Here is a 19,633-nt window from a genome sequence, read left to right as displayed (position 1 = left end):
CCTTGGTCCTTCACGTGCTGATGTGATTGTTTATACTTGTGCTTTTGAAAGCAAAAATAGGATAGGTGAACTTGAATTGGCTTATTTTTACTGTTGTGCAGACTCATCGCTTTTGATACTAACAACCTTTCGGAAATAAAGGAAGCACCTTGTGCTGCACTTCTAAGATTGCACATCTGCTTGGGTGCTTTTATTACTTGTATCTTGTTTTAGTTTTTAAGCATTTGTTATTTATTTTTAATAATGTTAATAATAATAATAATTATTTTTTTTTTTAAAGAGAGAGAGAGGAGAGAGAGATAGAGAGAGAGAGAATTTTTAATATTTATTTTTTTTCTTAGTTCTCGGCGGACACAACATCTTTGTTGGTATGTGGTGCTGAGGATCGAACCCGGGCCGCACGCCTGCCAGGCGAGTGCGCTACCGCTTGAGCCACATCCCCAGCCCCTATTATTATTATTTTTGAGACAGGTCTTGCCATCTGGTCTTGCCAGGCTGGTCTTGAACTTGCAGGTTAAAACCTCCCTCCTGTCTCAGCGTCCCACCTAGCTGGGACTGCTCACATGCACCACGGTGTCTGGCTATAATTTATTTTTTCAAATTATAAAAATCATATGCATACCTTCTCAGTAAAAACGCAGATTGTAGGGAAAACTACAAGCCCCTGATGTCCTTCCTGCTGTCTACATTCCCATTGTCTCCCTTGAGGGGCCACTGGTCTCATATTGGTATTTCCTTCAGTTGTTTTTGTGTGTGCTGGTGCGCGCTTTTGTATCAATTCCCTAAAAGAAATAGATATCGTCTTTAAAAAGAAAAGAAAAGGAAAAGATAATTATACTATACGGTACATGCAATTGTATAATCTGCTTTTTTTTTTTTTTAACCCAATAAGAGGTCTCAGGGCTGGACATGGTGGCAAACCCCTTAACCCCAGCGACTGGGGAAGCTGAGGCAGGAGGATGACAAGTTTCAAGGCCCGCCTCAAGAATTTAGTGAGACCCTGTCTCAAAATAAATAAAAAGGGTTGGGGATGTGGCTCAGTGGTAGAACGCCACTGGGTTCAATTTCCAGAACCAAAAGTAATAATAATAACATGTCTTAGAAATCATTCCACATCAGAACCTGGAGAGCAACTTTTTTTTTTTTTTTGTCTTTTTAAGAGAGAGAGAGAGAGAATTTAATATTTTATTTTTTAGTTTTTGGTGGACACAACATCTTTATTTGTATGTGGTGCTGAGGATTAAACCCCATGCTGCTCGCATGCCAGGCAAGCACACTACTGCTTAAGAGCCACATCCCCAGCCCGAGAGCAACGGCTTTTGATTTTGTGCAGGATATGGCACCTGCTGGCTGTGCGTTCAGCCGTTCCTCTGTTGCCGACTCGGCTTACGTGCGTTACAGGTCGTGTTTCAGCAGACATCTTAGCACTCACAAGCCTCAGGAGTGTTTCTCTTGGTAAAAGTGAAAATGCGGTCACATGCCTGTAGGGTAGATGTGCATAAAACTGTGACAGTGCAAGGTCACCTGCCAAGTGATCGCATCGGCTCCAACTCCACAATACTGTGCTGGTGTCTGTACACACGTTCCCTGGCATCTTAGCAACATGGAGAGTGAGCACGTTTTAGAAGTTGTCACTTACCTATAATCTTAACCCTTCAGGACGCTCCGGCTTCTTGTGGCCGGGTCTGAATGCCCCTCTCATGAGAAATGGAGCCGTGCAGACCATTGCCCAGAGGAGCAAGGAGGAGCAGGAGCAGGTGGCGGCTGACATGCTCCAGCAGAGGGAAGAGTGGGACCGGAAGCGGAGGATGAAAGTGAAGGGGGAGCGAGGCTGGAGCGGGAATACATGGGGTGGCCTCAGTCTCGGTCCCCCGGACCCTGGTCCCAATGGAGGTAATGGAGGCCTGGTTTGCTTGCCTTTGGTAGAGGACTTATCGTCCTATGGTGTTTCTGAAAATAATTTTATTGTTTACTTGTCTGTTTAGATTACCCTTTTTGAAAAAAGAATTTGACCTCTTTGACTAACTTTCCACATTGTTATCCCAGTTGCATTTGTGGGACACTAGGGGCCTGTAACCAGGAAGTGTTCCTCCAACAGGATGGAAAGCCCTGGGTCCCAGTGCCTTAGCAGGTGCCTTAGACATGGTGGTGTGCATTATAGATCTGTAGGGCACAGCGTTTCCCAAACACATGGCCTCAGGCTTGGAGACTGTTTAACAGCAGAGTTGAGAGACCCCAGAGAGCTGTCACTAAGCCTTCGTAAAAGCAAACATGAAACAAAAACTGACGACACTTAGGCTGAATTAGAAAACAAAGCCTCCCCCTCCCCCAAAAGGCAAATTCACCTGAAACTCTTGCTCTTGCCAGTGAGAGGGAGAGGAGGAAGCAAACAGGAGTTTGGCTCAAAGTAGAGGAACGGTTGGGCTGGAGAGGATGGGGCAAGCGTGCAGGAGGGTGGAGGTCTGGGAGGGAGAGGACCTGCCCACGAGCCAAGTCCCCAGTAACCAGATCCAGAGTTTAGACCGACAGGCTGCTGTTAGCCAGCAGGGGCAGGGTGCAGGTTTGGGTGAGCCTGTGCAATGGGGGTGGAACGGCGGGGAGGTCACCTGGTATCTGGTAGCTTTGGTCAGGAGTCATCAAGCCAGATAGTGGCATTGGTGAACATGGCCACCAGAATATTTCTTGATGAGAAGGTGGCACTTGGCACTGGCTTCACTATCACCCAGTGGGTGGGACCCTGGCAGTGTCCAGGAAAGAAGATTGACTCTTGAGCTGACCGCTTTCAAAGCTGACTGCTGGGTACAGAAGCTTTTATTGTGCTCTCCTATTTTATTATGTAATTGAGATTTTCTGTAATAAGTAAAAGCAAGAGAATTGGGGAGTGTTTGAAACAGCTCTGGTGGTGAGCAGAGGCTGAATTAAGAGAACTGAAAGCTGAGGAGCCGGGAGTTCCCGAGCGGGTCAGATCCGCAGTTGAGAGTGGTGAGCATAGGCCAGGCTCTGATCTCTCCGGGCAGCAGCAGCAGGCCACTTGTGACCAGTCAGCTGCCTGGGTTCTGGCCTGGAGAGGGCGGTAGAGACAAAATTGTAGGGATTGAGGACGTTGGCGAGATCTATGAGGAGTGAGGGACTTTGGTATCTTGGTGTCTTTGAGGGACTTTGGTGAGAGAGGCTGTGAAGAGCCCAGGAGACCAGATGGGAAAGCAGCGATGAAGGCTCTGGAGGTGTCGGCGCTCCAGGAACCTGTGCCTCGGGAGCCGGCAGCAGGGAGCTGGAGAGGGGGAGGCTGCGGTCATAGAGCCGTGGCTGAGCTCCTGAAGTCAGGCCAGGCAGTCCCCGTGGATGATGGGAACTGGGGCGCAGCCTGGAGAGCGGCACCATAGAGCTCAGGTTCTTCCCATTAGAAGTCTGATGGCACCTGGGAAAGGCTGTCACACGTGAGCAGCTTGGATGCTCTTATCTGTGTGCTTTTTCTTCTCTCCTTGTAGAGACCTATGAGGACTTTGATACCAGGATACTCGAGGTAGGCCTGCCGAGCTCAACTCCCAGGGTCCTCTGGAGAGGTTGCCGGGGTCGGGCGGGCAGGAGGAGCTGAGCAAAGCTGTGGTCACAGTGATCTCTCGGACACAGACTCAAGTTCAGGGAGGAATTAACACAATTTGAAGTTCAGTTCCTTCATGTTGATGGTCCCCACTGCTGCCTTGGTTTGTGGGGACTATGAAATTGAGGTTTGTGAGGGGCAAATTCAGGAGCAGAATTTGGAGATTATGTTAAGTTCCTTCTTCCTGGAGCTAGAGTGTGCTATCTGGTGGCCTCTTGTGGAGCTGTACACCAGTTGTATCTAGGACACAATCAGAGAACAGGTTGGGAGGAGCAGGGGCAGGGGCAGAAAGCCTCAGGTTATGGCCAGTGTCCAGTTTGACTAGGGCAGTGGTCTCTGGGCTGCTCACAGATCCGGTATCAGGTGTACTTGAACCACCCTTCCAAGGTGGTTCTCTAATGGCCAGTGTTCCTTTGAGCTGGCACTGTGCATTTAATCAGTGTTTAATAATGTGGAACAGAGCCGGGCGCGATGGTGCACAGCTGAAATCCCAGTAGTTTGGGAGGCTAAGGAGGGAGGATGGTGAGTTCCACAGCCTCAGCAAAAGCAAGGCCCTAAGCAACTCAGTGAGACCCTGTCTCTAAATAAAATACAAAAAAGGGATGGGGATGTGGCTCAGTGGTCAAGTGCCCTGAGTTCAATTCCCAGTACCTCCCCAAATTGTGGAATAATTTATATATCAAATTTGTGACAAAGCCTCTCTGAATATGTACATTATTTCTTCAATATCAGTTATATTATGGAATTTTTAAAATATGTTTACAAGTATTTTGTGTTGGTATCCCATTGTGTGTTATTCCCCCCACCCCAATTCTAGAGATTGAACCCAGGGCTTTGTGCATTGCTAGGCAAGCACTCTGCCACCAAACCACATCCCCAGCCCTTTTTACTTTTTTTTTTTTTTTTTTTTTTAAGAGAGTGAGAGAGGAGAGAGAGAGAGAGAGAATTTTTAATATTTATTTTTTAGTTCTCGGCGGACACAACATCTTTGTTGGTATGTGGTGCTGAGGATCGAACCCGGGCTGCACGCATGCCAGGCGAGCGCGCTACCACTTGAGCCACATCCCCAGCCCCCTTTTTACTTTTCATTTTGAGAAGGGTCTCGCTAAGTTGCCCAGGCTGGCCTTGACTTTGCCTTCTTCCTGCTTCAGTCTCCTGAGTCACATGGATTACAGGCTTGTGCCCCTACACACACCCCAGTTCATAGCTTTTGAAAGTTAATCCCACTGAAAGAGTCTTTCATATGTAGGTTGTTTCCTATAAGATCATTCAAAAGTGTGGCCTCAGCCTCCCTTTTCTTTAAACTTCTTCCTAGGAAGGAAAGGTGACAACTGTCATTTAAGCAGTTTAGTTAATAGTTTCATAATTCCTGGCCTTTAAAATAGGCTGAAAAAAATGGGAGATTTTCCTGAGTTTATAATAAATAGGTGTTTCCAAATTCTGTATTCTTGTTTAAGCCTGATCCTTAACATAGCAATCCAGTCCTGCGAAGTTTTTTCCTTATGTTGCATTTCATCATTTCTAAGATATTTTAGTACCTTTGATACTGGAATTTGTCTTATAATCAATGTTAAACTATTTCAAAGTTTAATCCATAGTGTTTTCTTTCCTGTGTATATTTATTAAGATGGGGTATATTGAGTTGTGTAGTTGTAAATTCCTTTAAAGATTATCTTAGTTAACTCTCCTAATAACCCAATGAAATAGGAAGAGAAAGTCTTATTTCCATTGTGTTCCCAAAATGCTCCAGAGGGAGGGTTTGTTTGGGAAGTTTGCTTTTGTGCCTACAGACTGGAGGAGGTGCTGGGTCCTGCACCAAGCCTTGTGTGGCTGAGCCAGCAGGTCCTCATCCTCTACCTCAGAGTTTTCTTCAGCTGTCCTATTGATGAAGCATTTTGTCTTTTAGGTCAGAAATGTTTTCAATATGACAGCCAAAGAGGGAAGGAAGAGATCAGTCCGTGTCCTGGTGGCTGTGGGGAATGGGCAGGGAGCTGCAGGTGAGTGGGGTGACGATGGACACAAAGAGGCCTGGCTGCCCGGCTGGAAGCCAGGGCCCTGCTGCCAGTCTCACTTTTTCTACTAATAGAGCCATCTAGAGGTCTGGGCTCACAAACCTGGTGGTAAACCATGAAGCTTCTCAGAGAAAGAAAGAAAAGCTCTTAAGGCCTACATCTTTTTTTTAATATTTATTTTTAGTTATAGGTGGACACAATATCTTTATTTTTTTATGTGGTGCTAAGGATCAAACCCAGTGCCTCATGCATGCCAGGCGAGTGCTGTCCCTCCGAGCCACAACCACAGGCCTCCAAAGTAATATTCTATAGCCATTGAAGAATTGTGAAAAATTACTTACACAATAAGTAATTTTTGTTAAAAATTTGTCATGTAATCATGATTTTTTTTAAAGTCATTTATATGCAAGGAAAAAAACTAGAAGACTGTACACTGACTGATAAGTGTTCACTTGGGTTAGCAGGTTTGTCAATCATTTAAATTTTCTTCTTTAGACTTTTAAAGTTTCCCTACTGAACATCTTGTTTTTGAAATGTGTTCACATAGAACTGAAAAACTGTTAGTTGCTTCCTTTTGAAAATTTCAAAGCAAAAGCAAAATATATGATAGTGTGTTGCTGTAAGAGACCATGGTTAGCAGTTACTGTTGTCTCTTTTCAAAAATATCTTTTCTGAAATTTTGTGTCCATGTTACCTCTCTTTACCTTTTTATAAAAAGCTTAGCAGAGATCTTATTATAGCCATGAATTTGCACCTTGCTCTTCTTGCTTGGTTTTGCCCTCAGAGGTCTTCTGTTAGCATAAGCAGATTTCTGGTATTGGTTTCATAGTGTTCCAGTGTGTGCATAGACATGATTTTTGACCCAATCCCTATTGTTTCCAAATTTGTATCATTTATTAAAAACAACAACAATAACATTGACCTTTTTGTACATGGAGTTTGTTGAACTTTTGGAAATATAGAAATAGGAGAAATGTCTTGAAATTGCTGCCGCACTGGGTGTAAATGTCAAGTATTGCCAGATCTCCTCCTCAAAGGTTGCATCATTTTATGTCCCTCTGTACCACCCATCCTTGCCCTGAGTAGTATCAGACTTTACTGATTGTCAGTATGATCCCTGAAACGTCTCTCCTAGTTTAGACCTGTACTTTCTAAGTTAGGAGAGTGCCGACACCATTTTGCGTGTTCATTGGCCGTTGCGCTTTCACTTTGGACATCTGTCAGTTCAGGTGCTTTGCCTGTTTTTTTAATTGGGTGGTTTTCTTGTCTTTATTGATTGGGATTAGCTTCTTGTAAGTTAAGGACATGAGCCTTTTTTGTCTATCATATTTTGACTTAGTTTTGAATTTTTTTCCACATCGAAGCTTTAAAATCCACAGACGTTTTAAACCTTAACATAGCAAATTTATCAGTCGTAAGTCACTTCTGGTTTGTGTTTTGCTTAGAAAGTCTCCTTTTGAAGATTATAAGTAAGTCCACTCATATTTCCCTCTAGGACTTCCATGGTTTACTTTGTTCTGTTTAAACTAGGAACTGAAATTCAAGCCCTTTTCATCCCAGGCCTCAGATGTCTTGCCTATTTTATTTTCCTGTGTATAATTTTAAAACAAAGTACTTTTTTCAAATTAAATAATAAATGGTGGCAGCAAATAATGGAAGCATTTCTGCAACTTGTGATAAACCTCATTTCTTAGGGTAAAGCATTTACAAATTGGAAACTATTAGGTTTATTTTTCTGGTTAATTAAAATTGAAATTCTACTGAAATCATAGTTTTACTCTATAACAATGTATTTTTCCCCTATCCCTTCTGGTCATTTTAATGTCTTTGCACAAGTGCCCCAAAACATTTGCCTTTTATAAATATAGAGCATACTTAATTTTAAAAATTGAGTATATTTCATTTTATTAGAGATTTATAAAAGGTAATGTTATGTATCTAAATGTCAAGTCTGTAGAATGCCTCAGAACAGATGAGCACATCTCTGGCTTTCTTCATGGCTGGTTGTGCAGAGCAGGTGTTCTGTGGGCAGTTGAAAGAAGGGCGTGAAATGCTGTAGAGCCCAAACTGGGAGCTGGGGAGAGGCACAGGCTGGGTCAGAGTAGCTTTCCTTTTCATAAGTTTTGCTTTTTCTTTTGAAGGTTTTGCCATTGGGAAGGCCACTGAGCGGGTGGATGCTTTCAGGAAAGTAAGTGCATGTTTTTGTTTGTTAACATTTAGTAGAAGATGAAAAGCTCTGTGTTCACATGGGGGCACTGCGGGCACACAGTCACGTATCACGAAGGAATCGTCAGTGTACGTGTGATAATGATATTGTGGCTAAGTCCTTATCTTTTAAGGTGCATAGGTGGAATTTTTTATAATAAAATACTTTATAAAATAGTTTTGAAACCCAGCGAGAGATTTAGGAGAATTTGTTCCTTCTTTTCTTCAGGCAAAGAACAAAGCCATCCACTATTTGCATTACATAGAGCGCGGTATGAAGACCATACAAGTGAGTGTGGGTCTTTCCTTGCCACTGTGTCGTGGTGTGTCTGTGACATGCCCAGTGGGTGTCTTTGTGTTGCTCTGACTGCATTCTTACAAATGTGCAAAATGAGGAAACAGCCTGGCCTGGGGGGGTGGCAGGAGAATGAGTGGGGTCAGCGTCTGTGTGTCCTGTGGGCTGGCTGCTTAGGGCAAGCACCCAGTGCTCTGTGGCTTTTGCAGACATTAAAGCCACATGCCTGACCCTCCTGTGTCTGCTTTACCCCCCAGTATTCCATGACATCTCGTTGAGATATAAGAGGACACACATCAAGATGAAGAAACAGCCCAGAGGTAACTGGAAAGCTCTGACTCTCTGAACATAAAGCAGAGAAACCACCACAGTCCCACCCTCCCCCCTGGGGTTGTTCGCCTCTCCTTGAACTCATCCTGAGAGTGACAGATGGAAGGCCTGAATTAGGCTGAGGAAGGTGAGGCTCCTGGGGAAGAAGCCAAGGTCGGGCTACACAGGCCCAGGCCTGTTCCCGGAGTGGCTGAGGCGGGTGGAGCAGGTGGTGGTGGTGGGGTTGGATGAGTGGGCACATGGTTCCTCCTGGAGCCTTCACCCAGCTGGACGGTGTTCCTTCCTGCCAGTCACGTGCTGTTCCTCTACAAGTGTCATGGTGTTAGGCTTGTTATTTGATGCTGGGGATTAAAGCAGAGCCCCACACCTGTGAAGCACGCGCTGTCACGGAGCTCCTCCAGCCCCTCACCATTGAGTACTGTTGAACATTCATTGAGGCACTGGGTGAGCAGAAATGGCCTTTCTTGTCTTGTGGACAGGCCACAGGCAGTGTTGGTTATGGGGACCGTCACACCCAGTGCACTCTTGGTGCAGAATTCTTAAACATTTGGATTTGCATTTTGCTTGCAGTTCTGTAGTAAGAACCTGTTTCATTTGACTGTAGTTTTTTAAATCTCAGGAGTTCAGGTCAGGAGCTGGGCGCAGTGATGCACACCTGTAATCCCAGTGACACTCAGAAGGCTGAGATAGGAGGATTGCAAGTTCCAGGCCAGCCTCAGCAACTTAGTGAGGCCCTAAGCAACTGAGCTACTGCCTTGTGCCTTCCTCAGTGCTGTCAAGAGGAGGAGGAGGGCCACCTTCATCAGGGTGGCCAGAGGTGGCCTCTGAGCAGGGGCAGTGTGAGTGAGATCCTGAAGGAAGAGGAGCAGAGGGGCAGGTCTGGGAGAACATTCCAGGCTGGTGCGTGCCCCAGGTGCAGTGTGCCCTTGTGCACAGGCCATGTGAGGACAGTGCAGTAAGTGGGGTCAGGCACGGTGTGTGTGTGTGTGTGTGTGTGTGTGTGTGTGTGTGTGTGTGTGTGTGAGATAATGATATTGTGGGGGGAAGATCCTGCAGATGTCTTTGTTTAATTCAGAGAGCAATGGCCAGTGAGAGGTTGTGCCCCGGAGCCTTGATTTGCTGAGGATCAAACCCAGTGCCTCACACATGCCGGGCAAGCGCTCTGCTCTAGAGCCCTAGCCCTGGCTTGTGTTTTTGAAGCTCTTCTGGAGGATGGATTGCCGGTGGCCAAGAGCAGGGCACATGGCTAGAGGGGAGGAGAACACCCCAGCACTGAAGGCCATCAGGGAGGTGAGAAAGCACTCCAGGAGCCACCAATTCAGGAGACGCTGTCACTTAGGCCAGAAGGTGTTCCCAGGAGAGGGAAGTGGTGTCGCTGCCAGGGCAGCTGAGTGGTCTAGGATGGTGAGGACAGGCGTCTCCCTTGATGGTAACGAGGCATGGACTCGGGAGCTGGCCTGGGCAGAGGGCCAAGAGTTTTCAGGCACTTAAGTTTTAATGTAAGTAATATCCTGGTTTCCCCCCCACTACGTTTAAGGTAGATGTTCTGTTTAATTTTTGTACATACCATTGAATAAATGTCGTCCTAGAAGTCACACCAGCTGGGGGTGGTGAAGCCAAAATGTCATTCCCTAAACCCAGAGCCACACGAAAGACAGCATGCTGGCAGGTGCTCAGTCCATTTCCTGTCTCCTAGGATACGGCCTGCGCTGCCACAGGGCCATCATTACCATCTGCCGGCTCATTGGCATCAAGGACATGTATGCCAAGGTCTCTGGGTCCGTCAACATGTTCAACCTCACCCGAGGCCTCTTCCATGGGCTCTCCCGCCAGGTAACCTTCCCTGGGGTTTGAGCAGGTCTGGCTGTGCTGCAGACCAAGGTGCTGAGGGTCTCCTAGGGGCTCCCACGGCCACCTGCTGCAGTGACCCCAGGGCTCTGCTGCCCAACCAGAGCTAATCTCATTTCTCAACATCACCTCACCGAGTCGTTTTGAACCAAATCTCAGGTCCCATTTTATTTCATTCGTAAATATTTCAGTGTATTTCTAAAGGATCAGAATCAGAAACCACTTCTCAGGTTTCTGATTCTGATCCTTTTGAGGATCTAAAGGATCCATTTACTTCTATGGTAGAGCGCTTGCTAGGAACAATAAGGCCCAGGTTTGATCCCCAGCACTGGGGAAAAAAAATGTCATGGTACCCTTACCATTCCTAAATATCATGACTCAGTATTATCAAGTATCGAATCTGTTCATTCAAATCTATCCATTCGTCCGATTTTAAAACATTTTTTTTTTACACAGTTTGATTCAATCCCGTTGATTTGATTCAATCCAGTTGAGAAGATGTCAGCACTTCTAAAGTTTCTCCTGTGTCTTTTAAGTCTCTCTTGGTCTGTCCCTCTCTCTTCCCCCCTTGCTGCTGTTGTGTTGAAGAAGTCAGGTGTTTTGTCCCATAGTGTTTCCAGGGTTGAGCACCCGTGGGGTCCTTGATGTCCTTTCCCCCCTGGACCTCCTGTGATTTGGTTGTTAGATCTCAGGGCTCCACCAGGTTCAGGCTTGGTGCTTGGCCCAGCAGGCACGTGCTTAGGGAGTTTGGAAGGCGAGGCCTGGCGTGCCCCAGTTTGGGGTGGGAAGGTGGGCTGAGGCATCTCCCTGGGACAGCCACTGTGGTTTAACCACCCAGAATCAGCTGGCACTGCTCTTTCCCCCAAGCTCTCTGTTGGGTACTGCACTTTGGGCCTGTTTTTGTACAGGCACCAATCCCCTTTGGGCCTGTTTTTGTACAGGCACCAATCCCCTTCCTGAGGGCAGAGCCCTTATCACCTCATCATCCCACATAAGCCCCACCTGTTAATTCTATCATTTCAGGGTTCAGGTTTCAACTGAATTTGATAATGAGACACTAACATTTACTAATAAATGTAGCAACTATTTACTAATTCAAAGAGCTAACCTGGTTTTGTGAAGCCAGCCATCCCCAGACTTCTCTAGTTGCAGCCACTTTATAAAGCTGAGAGGGTATTTGCAGGAAGGATGTTCATATGACACATCTTTTTCAATGTTACTTGAAATTTCTCAAAGCTGCCAGAAGTCATTCACTTTTTAACATTTCCATTAAAAACCAGAGCAGCTATGCTCATGTTGAGGTCTGAATCAAAGTGCCTTCCCCATTCCTTTAAGATTTGTCTCAGCTGTAAAAGATTCATGAAAATGGCTGAAAGCAGCCTGGTTATTTTGTTCGGTTGATGACACATTTGCAATTACTAAATCAGAGCTGTAGTCGTTTAGAGCATTTGGAATCATTTGTAAGGATTAATTAAAAAAACTGAACTCCATGGTAATGTTTCTTAGGATCACCTTCAAGGCCCTACCAATATCCTATTCTAAACTCAAATTCAGAATCAGGTAACAGTTTTTCTTCAGGGACTAGATAGAAGTGGATGTTTTAGCTCATCTACTATTAATAGAAATATAGCAAGGACACTTCTTATCCATTTTACCTGAAGATGGATGTATTAAGTATTAACTAACTAAGTGTTTGCAAAACACTTCCAAGGAAAAAATGCAATGAAAGTGCTAAATATAATTATTATAAAATAATAACAGAATCATTTAGATGACAAATTTCAAAGCTCTTCATTAAACACTATTGGATGTTATATTTATTAGTTCATTAAGCTCCACTTCAAATGCCAGAAATATGAATGCATTATTAATGTCATAAACTAAATGGGATAATGCCACATAGACCTATTACTTTTAAAGTGCTTTGCAAATATTAACTAATACACACTAGTCTTTTAAAGACAGATTGTATGATTTAACAGGAATTGTTAGTGTTTCTCATGATATAAATCCCTTACTATAAAACCTGAACTCTTTAAAAATTTCAGACTTTTTCCCCTCAAGATAATATATGCTTGTTTTAAAATATAAATAAATATAAATATGAAAATAAAAATAATTTCTATCATTAAACTACCCAAATAAAATATATTTATTATAAAAATTTTACGTTGCGTCTTTCAGGCTTATATTTGTGAACTCATGTGTTAATGTGTACCTCTGTGTGTATATGTACATGTTTGTATTTTTTTAACAAAGTCAATATTTTATATAATGTTTTTATATATTCCATTTTCACTTGAAAATATCAAAGTGCCCTTGCAACATGGTTTATGGTCATGAAATAATTATCTTCCAATAAAAATAAGTAAACCAAAAAAAATGTATGGTGCTTTGAATAAATGGTTAATTCTAGATCTGTTGTACAGGATGCATATATCAGATGTATAAGAAAAGTCTGGAACATTTTAATATCAGCTAGTATTTGCAGGTTATTAATACATTCTTTCATGTTTAAAAAAAATAACAGTAAGAAAGCTGGGTCCCATCAAGAGTTCTTAGGAGTCAACTTAGAGTCAAAACCTCAGCAGTCAGAGGCCAAGTAGCCAATATTGGAGCAATTCAAGCATTGATAATGATGAAAACTTTAATGGATTCAAATACACCAAAGGCATTTTAAAATCTATGAAATCATAATAATACCAGATAAAACAAAACTGGATATTCAGCACTGAAGGATACTTTAAAATGAACTTGTTTCAGAAAATCTAGTGAATAGAGGGCAAGAATCAAATCTTTATCTTGGTTTTTCTTTTAACTCATCTACTTATAGCTAACTAAATTATAGTTGGAAGAATGGTTTCATAGAAATATTTCAATTGGCAAGTAAGGAAGAACTGATTGAATATGACTATATTCTAAATTCCCCAGTGAAGGAATAGAGTGACATTATTTAACAGCTATTTATATCAATGAAGGAGACTACCAACCATAAGCACATGCTTCAAGATGGAAGAAAACACACTACCAATGAATTCATGTTGAGGAAGAAAATATGAACCTATTTGTGATCAAATCTCAAACTCTACTAATTTGTGGAAAATAAAAACTAAGGAGATGACATCATGGGTACAAAACATGACTATGGGGAACTCTACATGGGTGAGTATTGGCCTTCTCTAAGGAACACATGGAAAAGAAAGAAAAGGCTATGGGGTAAAAGAAACGGAGAGTAAAATACCAACCAACTGCAATGTGAGGACTTCATTTAAATATTTTTTTAAAGCTGTAAAAATATATTTAACATTTATGGAATTAGAATTGTGAACACTGAATATTATTTTAAATAGTTAATTTTTAATTTTTATTCTTTTTAATTATACGTATTGATATTCATTTTGACAGTTATAAAAGTGTAGTATGTAGTTTTCTTTAAATTCAGTCCCCAGTACTTCCCCTTTTCTTCCTCTCCTCTCCGCCTTTTCTCCTCATTCAACCGATCTTTCTGGTATTTATAGGATTTTTTTTTTAATTGTGCCTTGTGGATGTACATTGAGGTGAGATTCACTATGCTGTATGTGTATATGTGCATAGGATAGTTTGGTCAGATTTATTCTTTTTCTTCTTCCTCCCCCCTCCTCCTCAATCTCCTTTCTCTACTCCACTGATCTCTATTCTATTTTGATGGAATCCCATTTCCTTTTTTTCCCTCTTACTTTCAACTAGTTTCCGCATAACATATAAGACAATCGACCTTTGACTTTCTGGGTTTGGCTTAAGAAATAATTATTTTTTAGATAAGATAATTCTTTAATATACATGCACACACACACAAAGAATATATATTTAAAATGATATTTGTCAGGTAGAAATAGATCCTGAAAAATATGAAGTTTTAGGAAGTTGCTTTAAAACAAATAAAGGGAAGAAATTAAGACTAATTAATCACAAATTAATCTTTATTGAAATGGATGTTGAGGTTCATTATCTTCTTTTTTCAACCTTTATATATTTAGACATGTATATAACAATTTTTTTTCTTATAGCAAATTTATTTTTGGAGATAAGTAGCTTAAGGCCTGAAGAGCAATTATTTCTCATTAAAGGACTTAGATCCTGTGACCCATTTAATCTGTAATGTCTTGGAAAAGATTTAGCTCTATTTAGAGTTTCTCTGTTCTAATTTTACTACATTCCTCCCCCATCCCCGAACTATCTTTCCATTCACTGATTATTAGCCTACCCTTTTCCCATTAGGATGAAATTACCCTATTGATACATTTGGATCCACTGTGTTTATGCTCCAGTTCTCTAGCAAGTCCCTGAGCTCATCTTGGGTCTTCCTTATTTGTCATTTGGCTCATTGCTATTCTGTTCCTCTTTAATTCCCTTTCCTTGTCATCCCCATCTCTCACCTGCATGTGTACACTCTCTCCCCCATCCCCACATATACACTGAAGGAATCCCCAAATTTCTGACTCTTAATTAATCTCTTGTATTTTAAAAGCATTAAGAAAGCAGATTGGTAACCCAGGGTATAGGGTCAGTTGGGATGCACAAGCACTGATAAGTTCTTCATATCCAGCTGCTCAGTGTCTACAACAGTAAATCTTTAGTCTTCTACTTTGTGTACTCAACTGCCAGTTTTCTAGAAGCAAACAGAAAAGCTTTCCTGGGGGTGTGGGAATATGTGTATTCAGTGCTCTTTTTACAAACTTCAGGATCCCATGTTTTCAGCCCCACCCCATGGTTAGAGGTCCCTGATTCCAATCTCTGATGCTCTCCAGAATGTCTAGGGTACACATATGGGAATGGCTTGTTGCTTTTTGACTTTCCTCTCTAACTGCATGGGTGCTAAGTTTCTAAGATATTCACTTCTTAAATCACCCATGATTAGGAACATTGAATGTTCCAAATGACTGTTGATATCTCTTCATTTTTTTTTATTCTTGAGGGTTGATGATTTGTTTTCCTCCATTTTTTTCTTCCATTTTTTTCTTACTTTAAGTGAGGCTTTGGGCTGCTAGAGATAATCTTTAGAAAAGCTAAAGTCATGGCTTTCATCATTTTAAAGATTTTATTTAACTTAGTATTGAGGAAACTTAGTAATGGTAAAAACTTGGAAGCAGTTTGAAGAAGACTCTAAGGAAAAGATATATTAATAATTAGGAATATTAAAATACATTTCCAAATATAGGCATATCTGATTTCTTCCACAGTGGAGGAAGAAAATCAACTAAACCTCTACCAGACTGGATGGAATATAGCTATGTGTCTGCAGACAGGGATTATTTTGCACTCCTAGTATTATTCTGCAGTTTACAGATTTATGAAATAACTCTCACAGAATCAGATATCACAGAAGAGTGTTCTAAGGCATTCCACAGATTTCCACGGACCTCCCTGCAACATCACACATACACTCACCTGGCCAAAGAATGGATGAAGCCATGCTTATATGGGCCATCCAAGTTTAAATGGGCCTACTTCCACCTATTTTAATTTTCTAGTAGACGGTATTACATAAAAGTAAGCCCATATTTCTTTCAATCTAAAATAATTTAAAATTTTGGGGAGACTATTGATATCATGATATGTTGCCTGAATTTTTAATTTTGCTCCTGTGTGTTTTCATATTTTTTTTCTTTCTTATAAGTCAGAAAAGCCATATAAGAAAATGAATAAAACAGATGTATATAACACAGGTGCTATTAGAAGTATCTCTTCTTTGTGATTTTTACCAACATTTAAATGATAATTGAAAAGCACCCAAGGTCTGTTACCTGCAGAAAATATTCTATTTTCTAGCATCCTCTACAAAGTGTAAGATCATTTTATTTGAGCACCAGATCAAAATATCAGATCAAGAGCATCAGAGAATTTTTTATTCTTGGAGCATCCTGTGCAGGTCACTGTTCAGGCCTAATCAGAATCATTATTTGCCTTAGAAGTGCCTTACCTACATGGTTTTCTCACCTCTGTTACCTGTTGCTACAGCTCAGCCTGCCCTAGTGCACCAGTGCCTTTTTGATGTTATTCATCCATAATTGTCCAAAGTTACAATGTGTGAACTGTGTCTCAACCATTACTCATTGAACAAATATATTTCTATTTCTTGTTCTATTTCTGTTTCTGATTGCCAGTGCACAAATTCATGGCAATATAAGCCCTTGAGGTTATATGAATATGAATATAGACTCTTTTTGAGTGCTTATGCTTTTTTACAAGACTTATATTTTCTGCTAAGACTGCAGTAGATTTGTAGTCCTTCATGGTTATTCGTGGAAAAAAAATAAGAGTTTGTATTGATACCTGCCTTGAAATCTTTTCCATTTTTCCAAAGCACTTTTTTTTCTCTGATATTTTTTCCTGTCTCATGAGTGACTCCTCTTACTTCAGCTGTAATACCTGAAGATAAAATCTGTTATATAACATCAAAATATAGTTTTAACATATGTTAGTGACAACTAGAACATTTCTATAAAATTAGGGCTTAAGGTCAGCAGTCGGGTTGGAACAAGGCATGGAGAATATTGAAACTGTTCACATTACACTTCATATAAAATTGATAATTTTAATTGTCCATGAAAAGGAAAGGAAAAGAACCCAGTAGTTCTTTACTGATGATCAGGATGTGTCCTACTTAACTCTTCCTATGCCAGCTACTCTGATATACCCCTTTGCCCTTCAAAGAACAATTTTTGAAAAGGTAATGGGACATGGGCAGCTAGATAAGGGAGTCATCAGTAGTCTGTGGAAATATGTGGAAATGTGGAGATGGGTCTTATCTTGGAATATTCAAGGGCAGAGCTGTCAACCCATTTCTCATTTCTTAGAGTACAAAACAATGGTGGGCTTCTCAACCTTGGCTGTGTTCTAATTTCTAGGATTATAGGGCCATGTAAAGTTCAATGTTGTCATCATCAGAAGATATTTATATTCATGTTCTCTCTACAAGTACATCATAGAATGTTCCTCACATGTGATAAATGTGGTTTAACTTTCAATTAGAGGGAATCATAGTGCCAAAGGTAAATAAAACTGAATGGTGATTAAAGTTAGGGATGGTCGATTTTATTCAGTATTAACTTTTGCAATAGGGGGAGAGTCCAGTGTAAACTGTGCATGAGTTTTCCAGAAAAAAAGGCAAGAAACCTTTTAAATGCTGGGATATAGCTGAGAAAAAGCACTAAAAGGAGGAAAATGTGCACATGTGGTCCTATAAGCATGTGGGCAGGTGTTGGTCCCTATGAGTGGGCCATCTTGGCTTTGCTAATTGGTACCTATCCAGGGGAGAAATACACCTTTCCTTTCATTACTTCAGTAAGTGATAATGCAAATTGGAGCAAAGTACCCAAGAAGTTGAGCCCTTTCCTTCCAACTGGGACTGAGAGACAGTTATCTCATTGAATGTTTGCATTTCAAAGAGACAGATTCCTCCCCCTCCTCCCAACAGACCTTGAGAAGACAGTTTGAGTGGCAGAAGATTTTATATTTCAAAAGGCAGAGAAAATATTTATAATTGCCTCCTTAGGCTTCTAGAAGCTATTGTAAGTTTTGGTCAAGTCTTAGAAGTACTCAAGTTTGGATGGATAGACTATTGCTAAGAGCTTTTTATAATTTTCAAAAGAAACACTTTCTTAAAATAACCCACAGATGACCTTATCACTGGAATGGTGAACATTTTCTGTGAAAGAATATATTAGTAGCAGATTATACCTCTGTAAGCTTCTCAAAGGTTTAGTTAAATCCAAGAATTTTCAGGAAATTAACCCTCTTCAGTCAATTAGACCAGATAAGCATGGGGCCAGGTGGTCCCCAGAGATTACTTGGAATGCAGTGACAACATTTTAACTTCTCCCCCCAATATGAATAAGGAAAATTATTGTGACCTCACTTCCCCAACTTTTTGGTGTATATGTCTTTTATAGGACCTGTAGTCTGTTTCCCAACTTTGGTATTTTGTAACTGTTGTAACAACATTTACTTAGGACTTTGCTTAGGTTCCTATTCATTGACCTGGATATGGACCCTGAACTATGCTTTCAGCTGCTAACTCCTTCCAGAGAATTGTTTGCTCTTAAAAAAGAAAAAAAAATCGGATACTCCAGATGCTGTCTGTTAATTTATAGCACCTGATTAAGAAAACAGCAGAAACAAAAAACACTATTGTCTGATCTCTACTATGTCAGCATGAAGGACTCTGTCTCACTAGCCAGAAAACGAGTCACAAGAGTGATGCCTAAATTTTGGAGAAAAAAAATGATTTGAGAGTTGGGTAATCTCCAGTGATTCTGACTTAAGTATCAAATACAATAAGTTTCAGAAGGTTGTTCAGATTGCTGTATCATGCATTTGTGTTAGTTTATATAACAGGTTAATTAGTTAAGTCGCTTTCAAAGATAGACTGATGTTGAATATTCCTCTTAGTAAAGCAGAAGAAGGCCTCATAATCACATCACTCTTTACTTGATATTGTTATAGACTTTTTTTTTTTTTTTACAAAAGAATAAGTAATACTCAGCATCTTTTTTTTTTTTTTTTTTTTCTGGTGCCAGGATTGAACTAGGAGGCATTCAAACACTAAGCCACATTCAGTCCTATTTTGCCTATTTTGTATTTTATTTAGAGACAGGGTCTCACTGAGTTGTGTAGTGCCTCCTCATTGCTATGGCTGGCTTTGAACTAGAGACCCTTCTGTCTCAGCCTTCCAAGCTGCTGGGATTGCAGGTGTGCACCACAGTGTCCAGATCATCCGGCGTTTTTGTCAAAGGAACAGATGCTAGGACCACACCTACAGAAATACGACAAAGTTCATATATCCAGATACGGCCTGGATTTCCTCAAGTGATCCTGATAAATTTCAGTTCCACACATGTAGGAACACTTTTTTTCAGATGCTTAATGCATTTAACCAGAGAAGATTTAGTGTAAATCTTCATACAAAGATCTACAGCTTATGGAAGGCTATAATTAGCATGTTAGTTAAGAAAGGCAGAAAACAGCAGGAGGCCATACTGGAACTAGGGAAGACGATAAGGAGATTAGGCCAATGATTTCTGGAGTCCTTTTTAAATATTTTCTTTAGATTATTTAGAAGATAAGAACATGGAGCAAGAGTACATACAAGCCTTGGGAGCTGAGGAAGGGGAGACTCCTCTAGGCTGTGGAGGTCTGGAAGGTGGGGGGAGGTGGAAGTAGACTCAGAAAAAGGGAGATGACTTTGTGACATATGGATGCCTAATTAAATACAGATTTTCATATTTTATAATTAGAAAATCATAAAGTAAAACTAAGTAGAAATACTGGAGGAAAAGAAAAGGTAAAAATAGGGGAAAAAAA

General features: G+C 41.1%; 1 pseudogene across 1 annotated transcript in view; it reads left to right on the top strand.

Annotated features, from left to right (window-relative positions):
• The window catches only part of LOC120885895 (small ribosomal subunit protein uS5m-like), a 439,518-nt pseudogene that overhangs the window by 9,460 nt on the left and 410,425 nt on the right, over positions 1-19,633 (top strand). The window contains exons 5-11 of the transcript XR_013427982.1: positions 1,660-1,893; positions 3,489-3,523; positions 5,508-5,598; positions 7,755-7,801; positions 8,048-8,107; positions 8,371-8,433; positions 10,140-10,276. The product of XR_013427982.1 is annotated as a small ribosomal subunit protein uS5m-like (transcript). The remainder of the gene's footprint in view (positions 1-1,659; positions 1,894-3,488; positions 3,524-5,507; positions 5,599-7,754; positions 7,802-8,047; positions 8,108-8,370; positions 8,434-10,139; positions 10,277-19,633) is intronic.

The sequence above is a fragment of the Ictidomys tridecemlineatus genome, chromosome 11, assembly GCF_052094955.1.
Source record: "Ictidomys tridecemlineatus isolate mIctTri1 chromosome 11, mIctTri1.hap1, whole genome shotgun sequence".
NCBI classification, from domain to species: Eukaryota; Metazoa; Chordata; class Mammalia; order Rodentia; family Sciuridae; genus Ictidomys; species Ictidomys tridecemlineatus.
This window is presented reverse-complemented; position numbering and strand designations above follow the sequence as displayed.